This window comes from Myotis yumanensis, unplaced genomic scaffold (assembly GCF_028538775.1).
Source record: "Myotis yumanensis isolate MYYU_CA2020_CCGP unplaced genomic scaffold, mMyoYum1.0.hap1 SCAF_9, whole genome shotgun sequence".
Taxonomy (NCBI): domain Eukaryota; kingdom Metazoa; phylum Chordata; class Mammalia; order Chiroptera; family Vespertilionidae; genus Myotis; species Myotis yumanensis.
The window spans coordinates 61,515,246-61,532,405 of record NW_027223760.1 but is presented as its reverse complement, the minus strand read 5'-3'; the positions used below and the strand labels follow the sequence as shown (position 1 = coordinate 61,532,405).

Genomic DNA, 17,160 nt, shown 5'->3' with positions numbered 1-17,160 from the left:
GCCTGGGTGAGGGGCTGAGGGCTGTTTTCAGGCTGGCCAAGCCCCCCAGCGGGGACCCTCAGCCCATGAGAGTGTGGCCAGCCTGGGTGAGGGGCTGATGGCTGTTTGCAGGCTGGCCACAGCCCCTTCAGGGTGGGGGTCCCACTTGGGGTGCCTAGCCAGCCTGGGTGAGGGGCTGAGGGCCTTTTTCAGGCTGGCCACACCCCCTTCAGGGCGGGGGGTCCTGCTGGGGTGCCTGGCCAGTCTGGGTGAGGGGCTGATGGCTGTTTGCAGGCTGGCCAAGCCCCTCAGCGGGGACCCTCACCCCTGAGGGTGTGGCCAGCCTGGGTGAGGGGCTGATGGCTGTTTGCAGGCTGGCCACAGCCCCTTTAGGGTGGGGATCCCACTTGGGGTGCCTAGCCAGCCTGGGTGAGGGGCTGAGGGCCTTTTTCAGGCTGGCCACACCCCCTTCAGGGTGGGGGGTCCTGCTGGGATGCCTGGCCAGTCTGGGTGAGGGGCTGATGGCTGTTTGCAGGCTGGCCAAGCCCCTCAGCAGGAACCCTCACCCCATGAGGGTGTGGTCATCCTGGGTGAGAGGCTGATGGCTGTTTGCAGGCTGGCCACGGCCCCCAGCCACCCAAGCTTCCAGTGGAGGCGGGCTGGAAGTAGGTTTCTGGGATTTATTTATCTTCTATAATTGAAACTTTGTTGCCTTTAGTGGAGGCTGCAGCCGGCCAGGGCAGGTGGGAAGCTTGGCTTCCTCCATCGCCGGGGCAACCAAGCCTCCTGCTCACTCCAGCTCCTTGGCTGCCGGCCGCCATCTTGGTTGGGTTAATTTGAATATAGTCACTCTGACTGGCTGGTGGGCATGGCCTGGGGCGTAGCAGAGGTGTGGTCAAATTTGCATGTTTCTCTTTTATTAGATTAGATTATTAACAAAAGTCTGTTTGCTTTCATTGTTTCCAATTTTTTAAAATGTAAGCAGACTCCCTCTTCGAAGACTTTTTATTTCTTTCCTTTTCTGATTTTTTTCTTTTTGAGCTCCACTTTTCTATATCTTTGATTACCTTGATTTGTTTCATTCTCAGTGATCTAAATTAAAAAAATAATCTATAATATATTGAGTTTACACAACTGAAATATATTTTCATTTTTAAAGAAAATTAAAATACATGTAAGGTAAAAATGTAAATGAAATTTTATATACAATTTCAAGTCTTTTCTTCTAAATTATTCAAAGTTATTACATTAAAATGCAACATATAAATTACAATTAATGGATATCAGAGTATTTGGTCAAATTGTTTAAATAAAGCTGAATTTCTGAAAATTTAACTAAATACTTTAACATATGTTAACATATTTTTATTAAAATAAAACTTCATAATTCTAGCATTCAATATCCATTTAGTTGCCAATGTGAAGAGTCAGTTTTACATTTGAAGCATCTTATGTCTAAACCACACATATAAAGTTAATAATATGAATTGTTCATTATTGCAACTGTCCTTAGCTGCTCTAGTTCTCTGTTGCAAATACAGTGCTACTGTAAGAGTAGAGCAGGCTGAATACCAAGAGAGAAGCAAGGAAACGGGTACTCAGCACTACTGGGAAAGGACAATTTATTATGCAAGAATCTATTGCAGGAGAATCGAAGATGGCGGCATAGGTAAACACCGGAGACTGCCCGCCGTGGACAACCACTTCAAAAATACAACTAAAAGTCGGAGCGGACATCAACCAGAACCACGGGAAGGCTGGCTGAGGAGAGTCTCTTCAACTAGAAGCAAAAACAACAGCATTCCGACGCTCAGCGGAGGCGCAGTGTGGAAAATTTAAAGGTACGGCGGTGCAGTGGTGAGGGTGCGCGCGCAAAGCGGGCTGGCGGCTGAGGGCGCGATTGTCGTTTTCAATCAGGAGCGAATCTCAGACTCTGGGCTACAGATCCGGGCGAGTCTCTAGGGACCCAGACTCAAACGGGAGAAGCGGGACTGTCTGGCTACGGCCCCTCCGAGGTTTGCAGCGATTGCTGGGACAGAGAGGCAGAGCCCCTGGGGACGGACTGAGAGCGGCCATAGCTGCTCCCTCCCCCCCCCCCCCGCCCTGTTGAGCCCGCCCCGCCCAAACCCTGCGCACAACCATTTGCCAACCGCCTCAGGCAAGGGCTGGACTAGCACCTCCCCTGAGGACTGAAGTTTTCCCACAGCTGATTTCCACCGCCAGTCGGCCGGGTGGTCAAATCCCTCTAGTGTTAACTACAACAATTAAGGCTTGGCTAGAACAAGACTGCGCACAGAGACCACAAGGGGGTGCACCAAGAAAGCATAAAAGATGCGGAGACAAAAAAACATGACAGAAATGGAGGATATGGAGCTAAGAATCGCAATTTTGAGGGCTTGCCATAAATTCGTGCAGAGCCTCACGAAAACTAATGAGACCCTCGATGCTACGATAAAGAAATTAGAAAGTAAGCATACACGGACTGAAATAAAGAATATTATACCCAATAGCAGACCAGAGGAGTGCAAGAATCAAACCAAAGATTCGACAAAAAACACCCAATTGGAAAAGCATAATGAAAAAAGAATCCGAAAGTGTGAAGATAGTGTAAGGAGCCTCTGGGACAGCTTTAAGCGGACTAATATCAGAGTCATTGGAGTCCCAGAAGATGAGAGACAGCAAGATATTGAAAACCTATTTCAAGAAATAATGGCAGAAAACTTCCCCCACCTGGAGAAAGAAATGGACTTACAGGTCCAAGAAGCGCAGAGAACCCCAAACAAAAGGAATCCAAAGAGGACCACACCAAGACACATCATCATTAAAATGCCAAGAGCAAAAGACAAAGAGAAAATCTTAAAAGCAGCAAGAGAAAGAGGCTCAATTACCTACAAGGGAATACCCATACGACTGTCAGCTGATTTCTCAACAGAAACTTTGCAGGCCAGAAGGGAATGGCAAGAAATATTCAAAGTGCTGAATACCAAGAACCTACAACCAAGATTACTTTATCCAGCAAAGCTATCATTCAGAATTGAAGGTCAGATAAAGAGCTTCACAGATAAGGAAAAACTAAAGGAGTTCATCACCGCCAAACCAGTATTATATGAAATGCTGAAAGGTATCCTTTAAGAAGGGGAAGAAGAAGAAAAAGGTAAAGATACAAATTATGAACAACAAATATGCATCTATCAACAAATGAATCTAAGAATCAAGTGAATAAATAACCTGATGTACAGAATGAACTGGTGACTATAATGAATCAGGGACATAGAAAGGGAATGGACTGACTATTCTTGGGGGGGAAAGGGGAATGGGAGATTCGGGAAGAGACTGGACAAAAATCATGCACCCATGGATGAACTCAGTGGGTGGGGAGTGAGGGTGGAGGGTGGGGTGGGAGCTGGAAGGAGGGGAGTTATGGGGGGAAAAAGAGGAACAAATGTAATAATCTGAACAATAAAGATTAAAAAAAAAAAAGAATCTATTGCATTTGCAGCATCTGAGAGGAAGAATTTGTCAAGTAATTAATTTGTTTACTCCCTTACCTAAGCATTTTGTCACTCAAGTGCTCTCTGTCCTCCAATGCCAAGTCCATCTCCAAGGTTGGCAGCAGCATAACTTGCAGGCTTTCACCACAGTCTAATTCAGTGCCCACTTTTTAAAGACATAGAACAAAATATATGGATGCATTTCCCTGGAGCCTGAATAGCATTAGTCACAACAGAAGATAAGCGGAGTGCCAGGTCAGACTGTGCCAGCCCTAAGTACCAAGTCAGTGACCCAGTGGCCATGTGCGGTTTAAGAAATGTCCTTTTTGTGTCTTTGTGACATGGGAAGACTTCTAAAGTGAAGAGTGTAGAGCAGAGGACCCTCTTGCCCAAGTCTAATGTATGTTCCTGTGTTGCTTCCTGTTCTTTACTACAAACCATGATAAACAGTCTAATTGTTGTTTCCTTAGGGATCTATGAACAGCTTCTCTGGGATACATATGCAGGAGTCAAATTGTTAGGTTACAAAGTATAAACCATTCTTAATTTCACTGAGTATTATTCTCTAGAACAGCTATGCTAGTTTATACTCCCTCCCTTCTATAATACATGTTTTCTCTATTTTTCCATGCAAATATATCATTTTTCAAAATCAAAATTATATCCTCCTTTCTTTACCTATTGTTTCACAATTTGAACTTTTCATTTGTCTAGTTTGATGTTGATCCATTGGCTGGATCCTTTAGGCAAAATTGTCTAGCCAGCAACCACTTGATTGAACTAGCATCTGAGTCATATTTCTGCATCCTTCATTCAATTAATGTTTGTTTATCCAGATCACAGACTTCAGTAAACTGGTAGAAACTGTTCTAGGCATTGGGGGGCTCAAAGACAAATGATGCATAATCCCCTTCACTCAAGGAGCTTTGAGTCTGGAAGATATCATGAGAAACCTATTTCAAAGCCTTGCAGAAATCAAGATTTATTGTCATTTTATTTCCCTCCTCCTCCTCCTCTCCCTCCTCCTCCTCCTAACAAATCCTTTATCTTGTCAAAAGAAAAAAATGTAAGTTAACCTGAAATACACGTTCCTGGCAAACTCTCACTTCTATGTTTTCTTTGTAAGAGCACATACACAATATTTTGAAGAATCCTTTCTTGAATCTTGCCCAGGAGCAAGATCAAGTCTGGGTACTCCACCGTCTCCTTCTGGAAAACTGCCACTGCATTTGCAAATATCTGGTCTTGATTTCATGCTCCTTGATTTTCAAAATAACATCTGTTCAACTATTCATTCCAGGCCATCTGAGTGTGTAGTCTAGATGATCAAAAGTTATCTAGATCTCTGCCCAAATTACATGCTTAACATTTTCACCCATCTTGGGCTCCAGTTTTTTTTAACCCACTTTTGTTTTACCTTTTTCAGTATGGAGACCATTGCCCTTGACAAAGAAGACAGACTCAAAGAGTTCTGCTTACTCTGTCACTTGTTCACATTACACAGTCGGCCCCAAGCATCAGACCTAACTATCTTTTTTGCTCTAAATAGATTTATAAAGCCCTTTTATTTGTCCTTAGCAGATTTGAAATTCTCAACTCATTTGGAGCTTTGGTGTCTTTGATGCCATTTATTTTTACAGATTTATGACACACTATTTATCCTTAGTCATATTTCCTTATTTTTATTATTGGTACGTTTTCTATTAAAATCTGGATGAATCAGAAAATATCTCATACTAGTGCACTGGCCTCTTCAAACACTTCTCTCTTTTCTTCTTCATTGAAGTCATATAAAAATACGTAATCAGAATTGAATAATTGAGGGTAACCCAATTCTCTTTTTAAAAAAAAATATATTTTTATGACCTCAGAGAAGAAGGGACAGGGAGAGAGGGATAGAAACATAAATGATGACAGAGACTCACCAATCAGCTACCTCCTGCACACCCCCAACTGGGATCAATCTTCAAGCCAGAAATCCAGGAATGTGCCCTGACCAGGAATCAAACCGTGACCTCCTGGATCATAGGTTGATACTCAAACACTGAGCCATACCAGCCAGGCAGTAACCCAATCCTCTTGATCATAATACATGTAGCACAGTACAGGGCAAATAAATATTTAATGAATCATGATAAATGAATGAAAATCTCATTCCATGGGTTTATGCTTATCTTTTCTTTAAACTTTTTAAAAAATACTAGTGGCCCTCGCCCTAGCCGGTTTGGCTCAGTGGATAGAGCATTGGCCTGCGGACCCAAGGGCCCCAGGTTCGATTCCAGTCAAGGGCACATGCCTGGGTTGCAGGCTCGGTCCAACATGCAGGAGGCAGCCAATCAATGATTCCTTCTCATCATTGATGTTTCTATCTATCTTTTCCTCTCCCTTCCTCTCTGAAATCAATAAAAAATATATATTAAAATAAATAAAATAAAAATACTAGTGGCCCGGTGCACGAAATTAGTGCACGGGGAGGTGGGGGGGGACACACAATGTCTCTCAGCCCAGCCTGCACCCTCTCACAATCTGGGACCACTGGCTCCTAACTGCTCACCTGCCTACCTGCTTGATCACCCCTAACCACTCTGCCTGCTGGCCTGCTCGCCCCCAACTGCCCCCCCCCACTGGCCTTCTCACCCGCAACTGCCCTCCCTTCCTGGCCTGATTGCCCCTAACTGTCTCTGCCTCAGCCCCGCCACCATGGCTTTGTCCAGAAGGACATCCAGAAGATCCCCGGTCTAATTAGCATATTACCCTTTTATTAGTATATATATTTTTATTGATTTCAGAGAGAAAGGGAAAGGGATAGAAAGAGAAAAAAATCAATAAAGAGAGAGAGCCCTAGCCAGTTTGGCTCAGTGAATAGAGCATCTGCCTGTGGACTCAGGGGTCCCGGGTTCGATTCCGGTCAAGGGCATGTACCTTGGTTGTGGGCACATACCCAGTAGGGAGTGTGCAAGAGGCAGCTGATCGATGTTTCTCTCTCATCGATGTTTCTGACTCTCTATCCCTCTCCCCTCCTCTCGGTAAAAAAATCAATAAAATATATTTAAAAAAATAAAAATAAATAAAGAGAGAGAATCATTGACTGGCTGCCTCCCACATGCTCCCCACTGGGGATGGAGCCTGCAACCCAGGCATGTGCCCTGACAATCAATCCCATGACCTCCTAGTTCATAGGTTGATGCTCAACCACTGAGCCACACTGGCCAGGCTCTTTGAATTTTTTATATATATTTTTTTTACAATTTTCAAGATATAGTTAGACATTCTTTTGTTATAAAAATTTATGACTTAAGGAGAGTCACTTTCTCCCTATATTGCTATCACTTTTACTTCAGGTAATTCCAGTTTTTAGAGCACATGCATCTTTCTATGTTTGTAATTAGTGAAGATATTAACTCAGTGTTATGGAAGCTCCTCAGAAAAACCCTCTTGGGCCTGACACCCCTCACACCTACATGTAATTATTTTCTTTCTCATGGTGAGAGCAGGACTAACAGCCAGGGACAACTGCTTTGAGTCCCTGTGCCCTTTTCAAATTGTGATGGTGCTATTCCTTATTGGGAGAGAATCTGAAGCATCTTTAAATCCCCTGCTTGCATCCCCGTGGGTTAGAAATTCCATTTGCTTTTGTTCTTGATATAGTTGCCTATAAAAATACATTGAGAGGATGTTTTCTGTGTATCTCAAATAAGATGAAGAACATTGTTGTGATTAAATGTTGCCATAAACTCACCATTTTTACCCTAGAAAAAGATTACAAAAGGAAGACAAGCCCCTCTCCCTGCTCCCCTCAACCTTTGCTGATAAGAGCTCAGCTGTCCCCATAGGTGCCCATGCTGTGGGCTGTGGGCTGTGGGCAAAACCCATCAGGAACCACTCACAGCAGTTCTGAGCCTAGAACCCTGAGGACAATAAAAGAATCCTGCCTCAGCAGAAGCCTGAATGCATGGTGGGTAATGTCTTGATATTGCTATGCTGTTTATTTGCTAAGGAATTAAAGAGACATGAACCCTGTTAATCAGTTGTTGTTGCTTCCATCCTTTTTCTCTATCCCATTGCAATAAAAAGAATCAGGGCGTGCGCCTGTCCAAGAGGGTAAGCAAACCAAAGTTGGGTAGTCCTTGAAACTCCATTATGAAATATTAAGGCAAGCTAGAGTTACTAATTGTTTCAAAACTGTATTTTAGATGGGACATGGCCTTATGTTGACACCATATAAATCTTGCCATTAAAGATCTGTACTGTATATTGTATGATTCCATTTACAAGAAATGCCTAGCATAGGCAAATCCATAGAAAAAGAAAGTAGACTATGTTTGTTAGAGGATGGAGGGGAGAATGGGGAGCGATTACTTAATTGGTATGGGGTTTCTTATAGGGATGATACAAATATCCTGGAATAGTAATGATGGTTGCACAACATTGCAAATATACTAAAACTCAAAGAATTGTACACTTTGAAATAGTTTAAATAGTGATTTTTTTTAATGTTATGGGGATTTTATCTTAAAATTTTTTTTTAGCCCTAGCTGGTTTGGCTCTGTGGATAGAGTGTTGGCCTGCAGACTGAAGGGTCCCAGGTTCGATTCCAGCCAAGGGCACGTGCCTGGGTTGCAGGCTTGATCCCCAGTGGGGGGGTATGCAGGAGGCAGCCGATCAATGATTCTCTCTCGTCATTGATGTTTCAATCTCCCTCTCCTTTCCTCTCTGAGATAAATTTAAAATTTTTTATTTTAATCTGCCTTGTTCTGCTCCAATATCTTAAATTTAGTATTGTCAAATCTAATGGAAATATAAAGCAACAACTTATATAAAGCTAGAGAAGAGCCAAACCGGTTTGGCTCAGTGGAAAGAGCGTCGGCCTGCGGACTGAAGGGTCCCGGGTTCGGTTCCGGTCAAGGGTGTGTACCTTGGTTGCGGGCACATCCCCAGTGGGAGGTGTGCAGGAGGCAGCTGGTCGATGTTCCTCTCTCATCGATGTTTCTAACTCTCTATCCCTCTCCTTTCCTCTGTAAAAAACCAATAAAATAAATTTTTTAAAAAAAAGCTAGAGAAGACTAATGTTAATAAAAGATGAGCTGGCTCTGGCCAATGTGGCTCAGTTGGTTGGTTGAACCCCAAGCACTAAAAGATTGCTGGTTCGATTCCAGGTCAGGGCACATGCCCAGGTTGCCAGCTCAATCCCCAGTAGAGGGCACACAGGAACAGCCAATCGGTGTTTTGTTCTCACATGAATGTTTTTCTCTCTCCCTCTCCCTTCTTCTCTCTAAAAATCAGTAAGAATACTTTTAAAAAGAAAAGATGAGTTGACCAAAATAGAGAAGGGAGGAAATGGGAAATGTGTATGTTTGGGGACCCTACCTGCATGGAGAGACTGCTGAGAGAGAAACCAAGATGGCGGCATAGGTAAACACCGGAGTTTGCTGCCTCGAACAACCACTTTAAAAATACAACTAAAAGACGGAACGGACATCAACCAGAACCACAGGAAGGCTGGCTGAGGAGAGACTCTTCAACTAGAAGGAAAAACAACAGCATTACGAGGCTTAGAGGAGGCGCAGTGTGGAAAATTTAAAGGTACGGTGGTGCGGCGGTGCGCGCGCAAAGCGGGCTGGTGGCTGAGGGCGCGGTTGTCGTTTTCAATCAGGAGTGAGTCTCAGACTCTGGGCTACAGATCCGGGCGAGTCTCTAGGGACCCAGACTCAAACGGGAGAAGCAGGACTGTCTGGCTACGGTCCCTCCGAGGTTTGCAGCGGTTGTGGGGACAGAGGCAGAGCCCCTGGAGACGGACTGAGAGCAGCCATAGCTGCTCCCTCCCCCCGCCCTGTTGAGCCCGCCCCGCCCAGGCCCTGCATAGAGCCATTTGCCGATCGCCTCAGGCAAAGGCTGGACTAGCGCCTCCCCAGAGGACTGAAGTTTTCCACACAGCTGATTCCTACGCCAGTCGGCCTGGTGGTCAAATCCCTCTAGTGTTAACTACAACAATTAAGGCTTGGCTAGAACAAGACTGCGCACAAAGACCACAAGGGGGTGCACCAAGAAAGCATAAAAGATGCGGAGACAAAAAAACATGACAGAAATGGAGGATATGGAGCTAAGAATCGCAATTTTGAGGGCTTGCTATAAACTTGAGCAGAGCCTCACGAAAACTAATGAGACCCTCGATGCTACGATAAAGAAATTAGAAAGTAAGCATACACGGACTGAAATAAAGAATATTATACCCAATAGCAGACCAGAGGAGCACAAGAATCAAACCAAAGATTTGACAAAAAACACCCAACTGGAAAAGCAAAATGAAAAAAGAATCCGAAAGTGTGAAGATAGTGTAAGGAGCCTCTGGGACAGTTTCAAGCGTACCAACATCAGAATAATAGGGGTGCCAGAAGATGAAAGACAGCAAGATATTGAAAACCTATTTCAAGAAATAATGGCAGAAAACTTCCCCCACCTGGTGAAAGAAATGGACTTACAGGTCCAAGAAGCGCAGAGAACCCCAATCAAAAGGAATCCAAAGAGGACCACACCAAGACACATCATCATTAAAATGCCAAGAGCAAAAGACAAAGAGAGAATCTTAAAAGCAGCAAGAGAAAGAGGCTCAATTACCTACAAGGGAATACCCATACGACTGTCAGCTGATTTCTCAACAGAAACTTTGCAGGCCAGAAGGGAATGGCAAGAAATATTCAAAGTGCTGAATACCAAGAACCTACAACCAAGATTACTTTATCCAGCAAAGCTATCATTCAGAATTGAAGGTCAGATAAAGAGCTTCACAGACAAGGAAAAGCTAAAGGAGTTCATCACCACTAAACCAGTATTATACGAAATACTGAAAGGTATCCTTTAAGAAGGGGAAGAAGAAGAAAAAGGTAAAGATACAAATTATGAACAACAAACATGCATCTATCAACAAGTGAATCTAAGAATCAAGTGAATAAATAATCTGATGTACAGAATGAACTGGTGATTATAATGAATCAGGGACATAGAAAGGGAATGGACTGACTATTCTGGGGGGGGAAGGGGAATGGGAGATTCGGGAAGAGACTGGACAAAAATCGTGCACCTATGGATGAGGACAGTGGGTGGGGAGTGAGGGTGGAGGGTGGGGCGGGAACTGGAAGGAGGGGAGTTATGGGGGGGGGGGGGAAGAGGAACAAATGTAATCTGAACAATAAAAATTTAATTAAAAAAAAAAAAAAGAGAGACTGCTGAACCCGGAAAATTCCTGACCGTGTTTCTAGCATGATTGTGCTGCCACCTGGTGGTTTTGAATCACCAAACCATACATTTACTAGTATGACTGCCTTCTCTTACCTATTCTTCCCTCCAAGCTTGCCCTCTTCTGGTTGTAAAGGATTTGCAAAATGGATTATTGGATAAGATTTGAAAATCCAAGTGAGTCATGGCATTAAGATCTACCAGGCTCCCAAATAACTGAGCAACATACTAATGCAGAGAAATGGCAGAGGCAGAATTTCAGGTGCATCCCATTCGCTCCATCAAATAAATACGTAACACTTTGAAATAGTTTAAATGGTGTTAGACTTTGAGTATATTTCCTGTGTCTAAGCACACACCCAAGAGTTAGGAGAATTGGCTAAGACTTTCACAAGGTTCCATTGCATTGATGGCAACCCCCACCCAAGTGTGGGCTCCCATGGTGTGGGGCAGGGCCTTTAGAAGGATGAGAAAGAGTCTCCCCTGCCTTGACCCCTGTGTTTGTGGGTGGCACCATGACTCTGAGTCCTAACCAGTACTACAGGGGCACCCTCACTCAGAAAGTCATGACTCCTTACAAAGGCAAGGGGTCCCTCTGTCACTGCATACGTGGCTATTGTCACACCTCAGCCCTTGACCCTATGGGATATTGTGGGTCTCACCCCTGGCACATGAAAGCAGAAGATTTAATGACCTGATATAAAGGGCCTGAACACCTAAGCGCCAGCACCACCTAAAACACCTGAGGAAGTTAGCAAACTCCTCACTAGATATAACACACCCATAGCAGCAGCCTTGCCCACTGCCCAGCCAGGCATGCCAACATGCCAAAGCATTGCTCTACACTCTCAGGGCTCTAGGAGGTCAGCCTCAATGGTCCTGACACCATTGTGCTAGTGGAAGCTGACCCTGGCCCTAGAGAGTTCGGTTGGGACACCTTGGAAAATGAAACAGCCACATACTGGCTGCCAGGAACATACATCCATTGGAAATCTTTCCAGTAACAACTCGGAAAGTCAAATAAGTGGAGGGATAATAGAGAGTTAGAAACTGAAACATGAAAATGTTATGTCTGGAGATTTAAAATATTTTTTAAAAACCTTGTAGAGCAGGAGGGAAAAAGGGGGCTGAGTGACTGCTTAAGCGTTTAACACTGGCTCTGAGCTTACTGTTCACCACCACGAAAAAGGCACAACTAGCTGTATTTCCAAAGACACCCCCCACCCAAATGCATAATCTTTTAAAAGGCCACCAGGTATGTATTCTGACCCAGAGCTCACCTCCCTCTGCATTAAATGGTACCAATGGAAGTGATGCTTAAGTGAATCGCTCCCTTCTTGTACCATGCCTCAAATTATATCCCAGGCAGAATGGCCCTCCCAAAAGAGCCAAATCACATTCATCTGACTGGCAGGTTTGTGCCCTCATGAACTTACTGTAGTTTTAATGGTGATCTCTGGATTGTAAAACTGCTGTCCACAAAAACGTCCCTACAATTAGCCTATCAATGTACTTAGAATCTGTACAAATTGTGGACAGAGTCCCCACAAAGCTCAGTGGTAGATATCGCATGCTCCTTTGCAAGGTGCATCCCTGAGGATCGGATGGAGCTCACTGAGATTTGCTCAATTAGCAATAGAGCCCATCCTTGTAGGTCCACCCTGAGCCAGGCCTCTAGCCTCTATTCTCAGAACCTAACACCAGCCAGCCCTACCCTTCCTGGATCTCCACCCGGAAAAGCACTCTTCCCTGGACTGGCCCCCACCACCCTGAGCACACCAACACTTCAGACGACATGGCGCCAACCCAAAAGAGAGCTCACCACTGGAGATGGCTGTACCTCAGATGGCGAGGCCACACCCAAGAGAAAGATGAGGAAGGCAATGCGCCCTCAACTTCACTCTATGTTGAAACTGGACATTGAGACTTTCCCCTCCCAGATGACCTCCACACCAGGAGGGAAATGACCATGGTGACTATTAACCTCAGAGTTGAGTTGCAAAAATGCCTCCAGTTAATTGACCCTGAAAACCCATAGCATGCTATTCTTCTGAAATCACTAACTGCTTGTCTCAAAACCTTGCTAAACTTTGAGTAAGTCCCCCTGGTAACATTTCACCTTTAGGGCAAGCCAAACAACGTATTCTAACCACACTGGCCGCAATAAAGCATTTCTTTGCAACAACTGCTTAGCCCATGGTTAGGGCCCTCTTGGGGCTGTGATCACTGCTCACTGAACTAGATTACAACTTGTTTTCTACCCATCACATCCATGATAAGACTCTACCCCTCCAGTCATTCCCATCACAGCGGCCAGTACCTCCTCCACACGGGAAATTGCCACCTCCACACCTCTCCATATCTTATCCATAAGTCCCTCCCTCTTGTATGCCATGACCCTATTCCACACCTCAATTAAGTGGGCCAGATCTGACACAACTATATTCATACAAACCTCCAAGACAGCATGTGGGAAACCACCTATTGTCTTCACTAGCAGAGAGGTGTAGACAGAGAACCCGGAAGGCTGGTGACCTTTGAAGCCCTAGCAAAGGTCAGAGCTGTGCACCACCTCTGTTAATCCAGATAATGGTAGCTGAAGCAACCTCCCCACCTTTACTTATGTAAATCCTTATTGATAAGATAGTCTGGCCGAAACCGGTTTGGCTCAGTGGATAGAGCGTCAGCCTGCGGACTGAAAGGTCCCAGGTTCGATTCAGGTCGAGGGCATGTACCTGGGTTGCGGGCACATCTCCAATAGGAAATGCGCAGGAGGCGGCTGATCGATGTTTCTAATTATTTCTCTCCCTTCCTCTCTGTAAAAAATCAATAAAATATATTTAAAAAAAAAAGATAGTCTGTATGTCACTGGAACCTCCCTGCCTAAGGGCTATGGGTGTATCCCAAACCAATAAAAGCTTGATGAGGCCTGAGCACCAGTGGAAGTCCTTCCCCTTGAGTTGGACTTACCCGCCTGGCCCCCCATTATTTCCAAATTATCTCTTGTCTCTTCTCTTTCATTTGTGTGCGGCTCCTCTTCCAGATCCTGAACCCTGAATCACGCTGGACGTGGAGGGAAACATTTACAACAACAGCAGCCCAAGCCTTGCAAGTAAAATGATGTTGGATCTGTCCCACAAAGGGTCAGACCTAAAGCCCCCTGTCACCATCTATCCCACAGTTCTTCCTAGTGATCAGCTAATTTGTGCTAATTTCCTCCAAAACACCACAAGCCTCAGTTAGGCTAAGCCAAAATGTTAATCTAGACCCCAAACAGGGTAGCCTGTTTAACTTTACAATACATATTTAACATCTCAGAGACAGTAGTTTTAAGGACAATCTATATAATAAAAGGCTAATATGCAAACTGTCCTCTTGACCAGGTGTTTGACCAGGGGGCGGGGCCGGCCAGCCAACCTCCCATGGCCCCTCCCCCAGCTGGCCTGGCCCCATTGGCCTGGTGCGGGCCACCAGCCGGACCCACCCGTGTGTGAATTCATGCACCGGGCCTCTAGTAATTATTTAAATGGACAAGTTCTATTTTTCCTCTTACTTTGCAATCATTTTGATTAATTCCCCACTGGTATTTTCTAAAGACTACCTGCTCAGCCACATTGGCTCAGTGGTTGAGCATCCACCTATGAATCAGGAGGTCACAGTTCGATTCCCGGTCAGGGCACATGCCTGGGTTGTGGGCTCGATTCCTAATCATGCAGGAGGCAGTCAATCAATGATTCTCTCTCATCATTGATGTTTCTATCTCTCTCTCCCTCTCTTCCTCTCTGAAATCTATAAAAATATATTTTTTTAAAAAATAAAAGCTACCAACTATCCTGGAACACAAAAGACTGGCCCTCCCCCAGTATACATACCCCTGCCCCATAATGATAAATCATGTCTCATTCAAATTCTATTGTGGACCTGACTCAAGAAGCCGGGAGAAGTCTACATGGCCCTGCCCAGTCGGCAAGCTATCCAGGGAGATGATCCCTATTACTATACAGTTACATTATGTACCTTCAGATAAGATGCAGTGAGAAGAATACATCACTTCTATGACATTCTTGCCAAAGTGCATAACCTGAATTTAATCAGGAGAAACATTAGACAAACCCAAATTAAATATGTCTACAAAACAACTGGCCAGTACTCTTCAAAAGTTTCAAGGCCATAAAAGACAAAGACTGGAGATGAAAGACAATAACTGAGGAACTATCCAGATTAAAGAGAGACAACAATTAAATGCAATGTGGCCAAAGCCGGTTTGGCTCAGTGGATAGAGCGTCGACCTGCGGACTGAGGGGTCCCGGGTTCGATTCCGGTCAAGGGCATGTATGTGGGTTGCGGGCACATCCCCCGTGGGAGATGTGCAGGAGGCAGCTGGTCGATGTTTCTCTCTCATCGATGTTTCTAACTATCTATCTCTCTCCCTTCCTCTCTGTAAAAAATCAATAAAATATATTTTTTAAAAAATAAAAATAAATAAATAAATAAATAAATAAATAAATGCAATGTGTAATCTTGGATTGTATCCTAGCCCAGAAAAGGGACATTAGTAGAACAATTTATGAAATTTTAATAAAGTCTGCAGATTAGTTACTAGTGTGTCAGTTTTCTGTTCTTGATGATTATGCTGTTAAAATGTAAGACATTAATACTTGGGGGAGCAGGGTGAAGAAATTTCTTTGTACTATTTTCAAGCCTTTTTTTTAATAAGCTCAAAATGATTGCAAAGTGAAGAGGAAAAATACAACTTGTCCATTTCAATAATTATTGTCCCTCAAACTACTATCTCTGAGATGTTAGATATTTATTATAAAGTTATAACAGTTTTTATCTTTTTTTTTTTTCAAATACAAGCAGAAGTTTATTTAGAAAGTCACAGAGGTAGAAAAAGTGAGCCAGCTGGGCTGCATGGGCTCAGGAAACAAGTTAGAGGCAAAAGAAGGGCCCCTGTTGCTTAGGAGAGAAAGGAAAGGTATGCCCCTTGAGAGAAGACTAGGGAGGTATGCTCCAGAGAGAGAGAGAGTGAGAGGGGGCACTTGACTTTTCTTCTGAAAGTGCTTTCAGTATCAGTTTAATATGACACAAGAAAAGTGGTTTCTTGTAATACTTTTCCCCTGTACCCTGGGTTTTATTTAATCTGTTGGGGATATTTGTCCTGTGGAAGTTAATTACTTTCTCTTGGTGTATGTTTTTAAACTTATTTCTCTACGCCCTGTATTACCTGTTAACTGTTGGTTATATGTAAATAAGGCTTAATGAGATTTGAGTTCAATCTGGAGGATCACAATACTTCATAGAAGGTGCTGTGTAGTTACTATGCATCATATGAAGAGGTGTATCATGTCTGGTTGCCCCTTTTAATGGTGTTAGGAGGTTCAAATCATATCAGCCTGATTTCCCCCATAAAGTTCAACAGCTTTTTTAAAGGCAAATGTTAGAGGTTTTGAAATCTTGAAATCTTGCCAAGGGGTAGCAATCTTCATAATGTTTAGTTAAATTTCCTAACATAGAACTGTTGTTGAAGGTCCATGTCAAAAAGTGTTATGGGAAAAATATTTTTATAAGGAAATTAATCTCAAAAAATGCAAAATACAAATAAAGCTCAGTCACAAGAAATTATTACCATGATTGGGAATCAAGCATATAAATATGGGAGATCTTGGTTATAAAGTTGTAAGGAAATATTTAAATCAAAATTTAGTAGGGGCCCTGGCCAGGTAGCTTGTTTGGTTGAAACTTCGACCCAATGTGCCAAGGTTGTGGGTTCCATCACCTATCAAGGCACATACATGAAGCAACCAATGAATGCATAAGTGGGTGGAACAAGTCAGTCAGTCTCTCTCTCTCCCTTTCTCTTTCTCCCTCTCTCTCTCAATATAAACACCTGGAACCAGACAGTTAAATCAGGCTTTTGTTCTTTTTTGAGGAAAGAGATTTAAATAGATTATAAACAAAAAGACTATTTTTAATTTCTTTTTAAGATTGGATTTTTAAAAATATAATCTGAAGGATAGATATGAGTAAATTGCTCATTTTTAGTATTGCTTGTCCTAGTAAACTTTTAAAAGTCATTTGGCGGTAGTTGTAAGCTATTAGGTAGTTATTGGAAGGAATTCTGCTATCCATTAATCTTTTCTTCGATTGTTTAGTACAAAGCACAAATGCTGAAGAAAGCTAATAGTGCTGAAAACACCCCCAAATAAAAGCCTACTAACTAATTATACACGCTCCCAGTTTTTTCTGTGCCATCAGAATCCGCTTGGAAAATATGTAAAAGTGCTACGGCCAGTAAAAGCTCACCCGATGGCTGAAAACCTTCAAAAGGACGGACGCATTAGAATGGGTTCTGAAGTTTGAAGGTTTGGGCAGGGAACCAGGTCCCAAGGCGCCCAGATTCGGAGCACACGCCACCTCTCCGCTGGGCCCGCGGGCAAGGGAGCCGTGCTGGGGG

The 17,160-nt window shown here is 43.7% G+C and overlaps 1 protein-coding gene across 1 annotated transcript in view; it reads right to left on the bottom strand.

The window, feature by feature from the left end:
- The window catches only part of CCDC126 (coiled-coil domain containing 126), a 55,565-nt gene extending 38,493 nt beyond the window's left edge, over window positions 1–17,072 (bottom strand). The window contains exon 1 of the mRNA XM_070425160.1: window positions 17,010–17,072. The gene's annotated coding sequence lies outside the window, so the exon portion shown is untranslated. The remainder of the gene's footprint in view (window positions 1–17,009) is intronic.
- Between the last annotated feature and the right edge of the window lie 88 nt (window positions 17,073–17,160).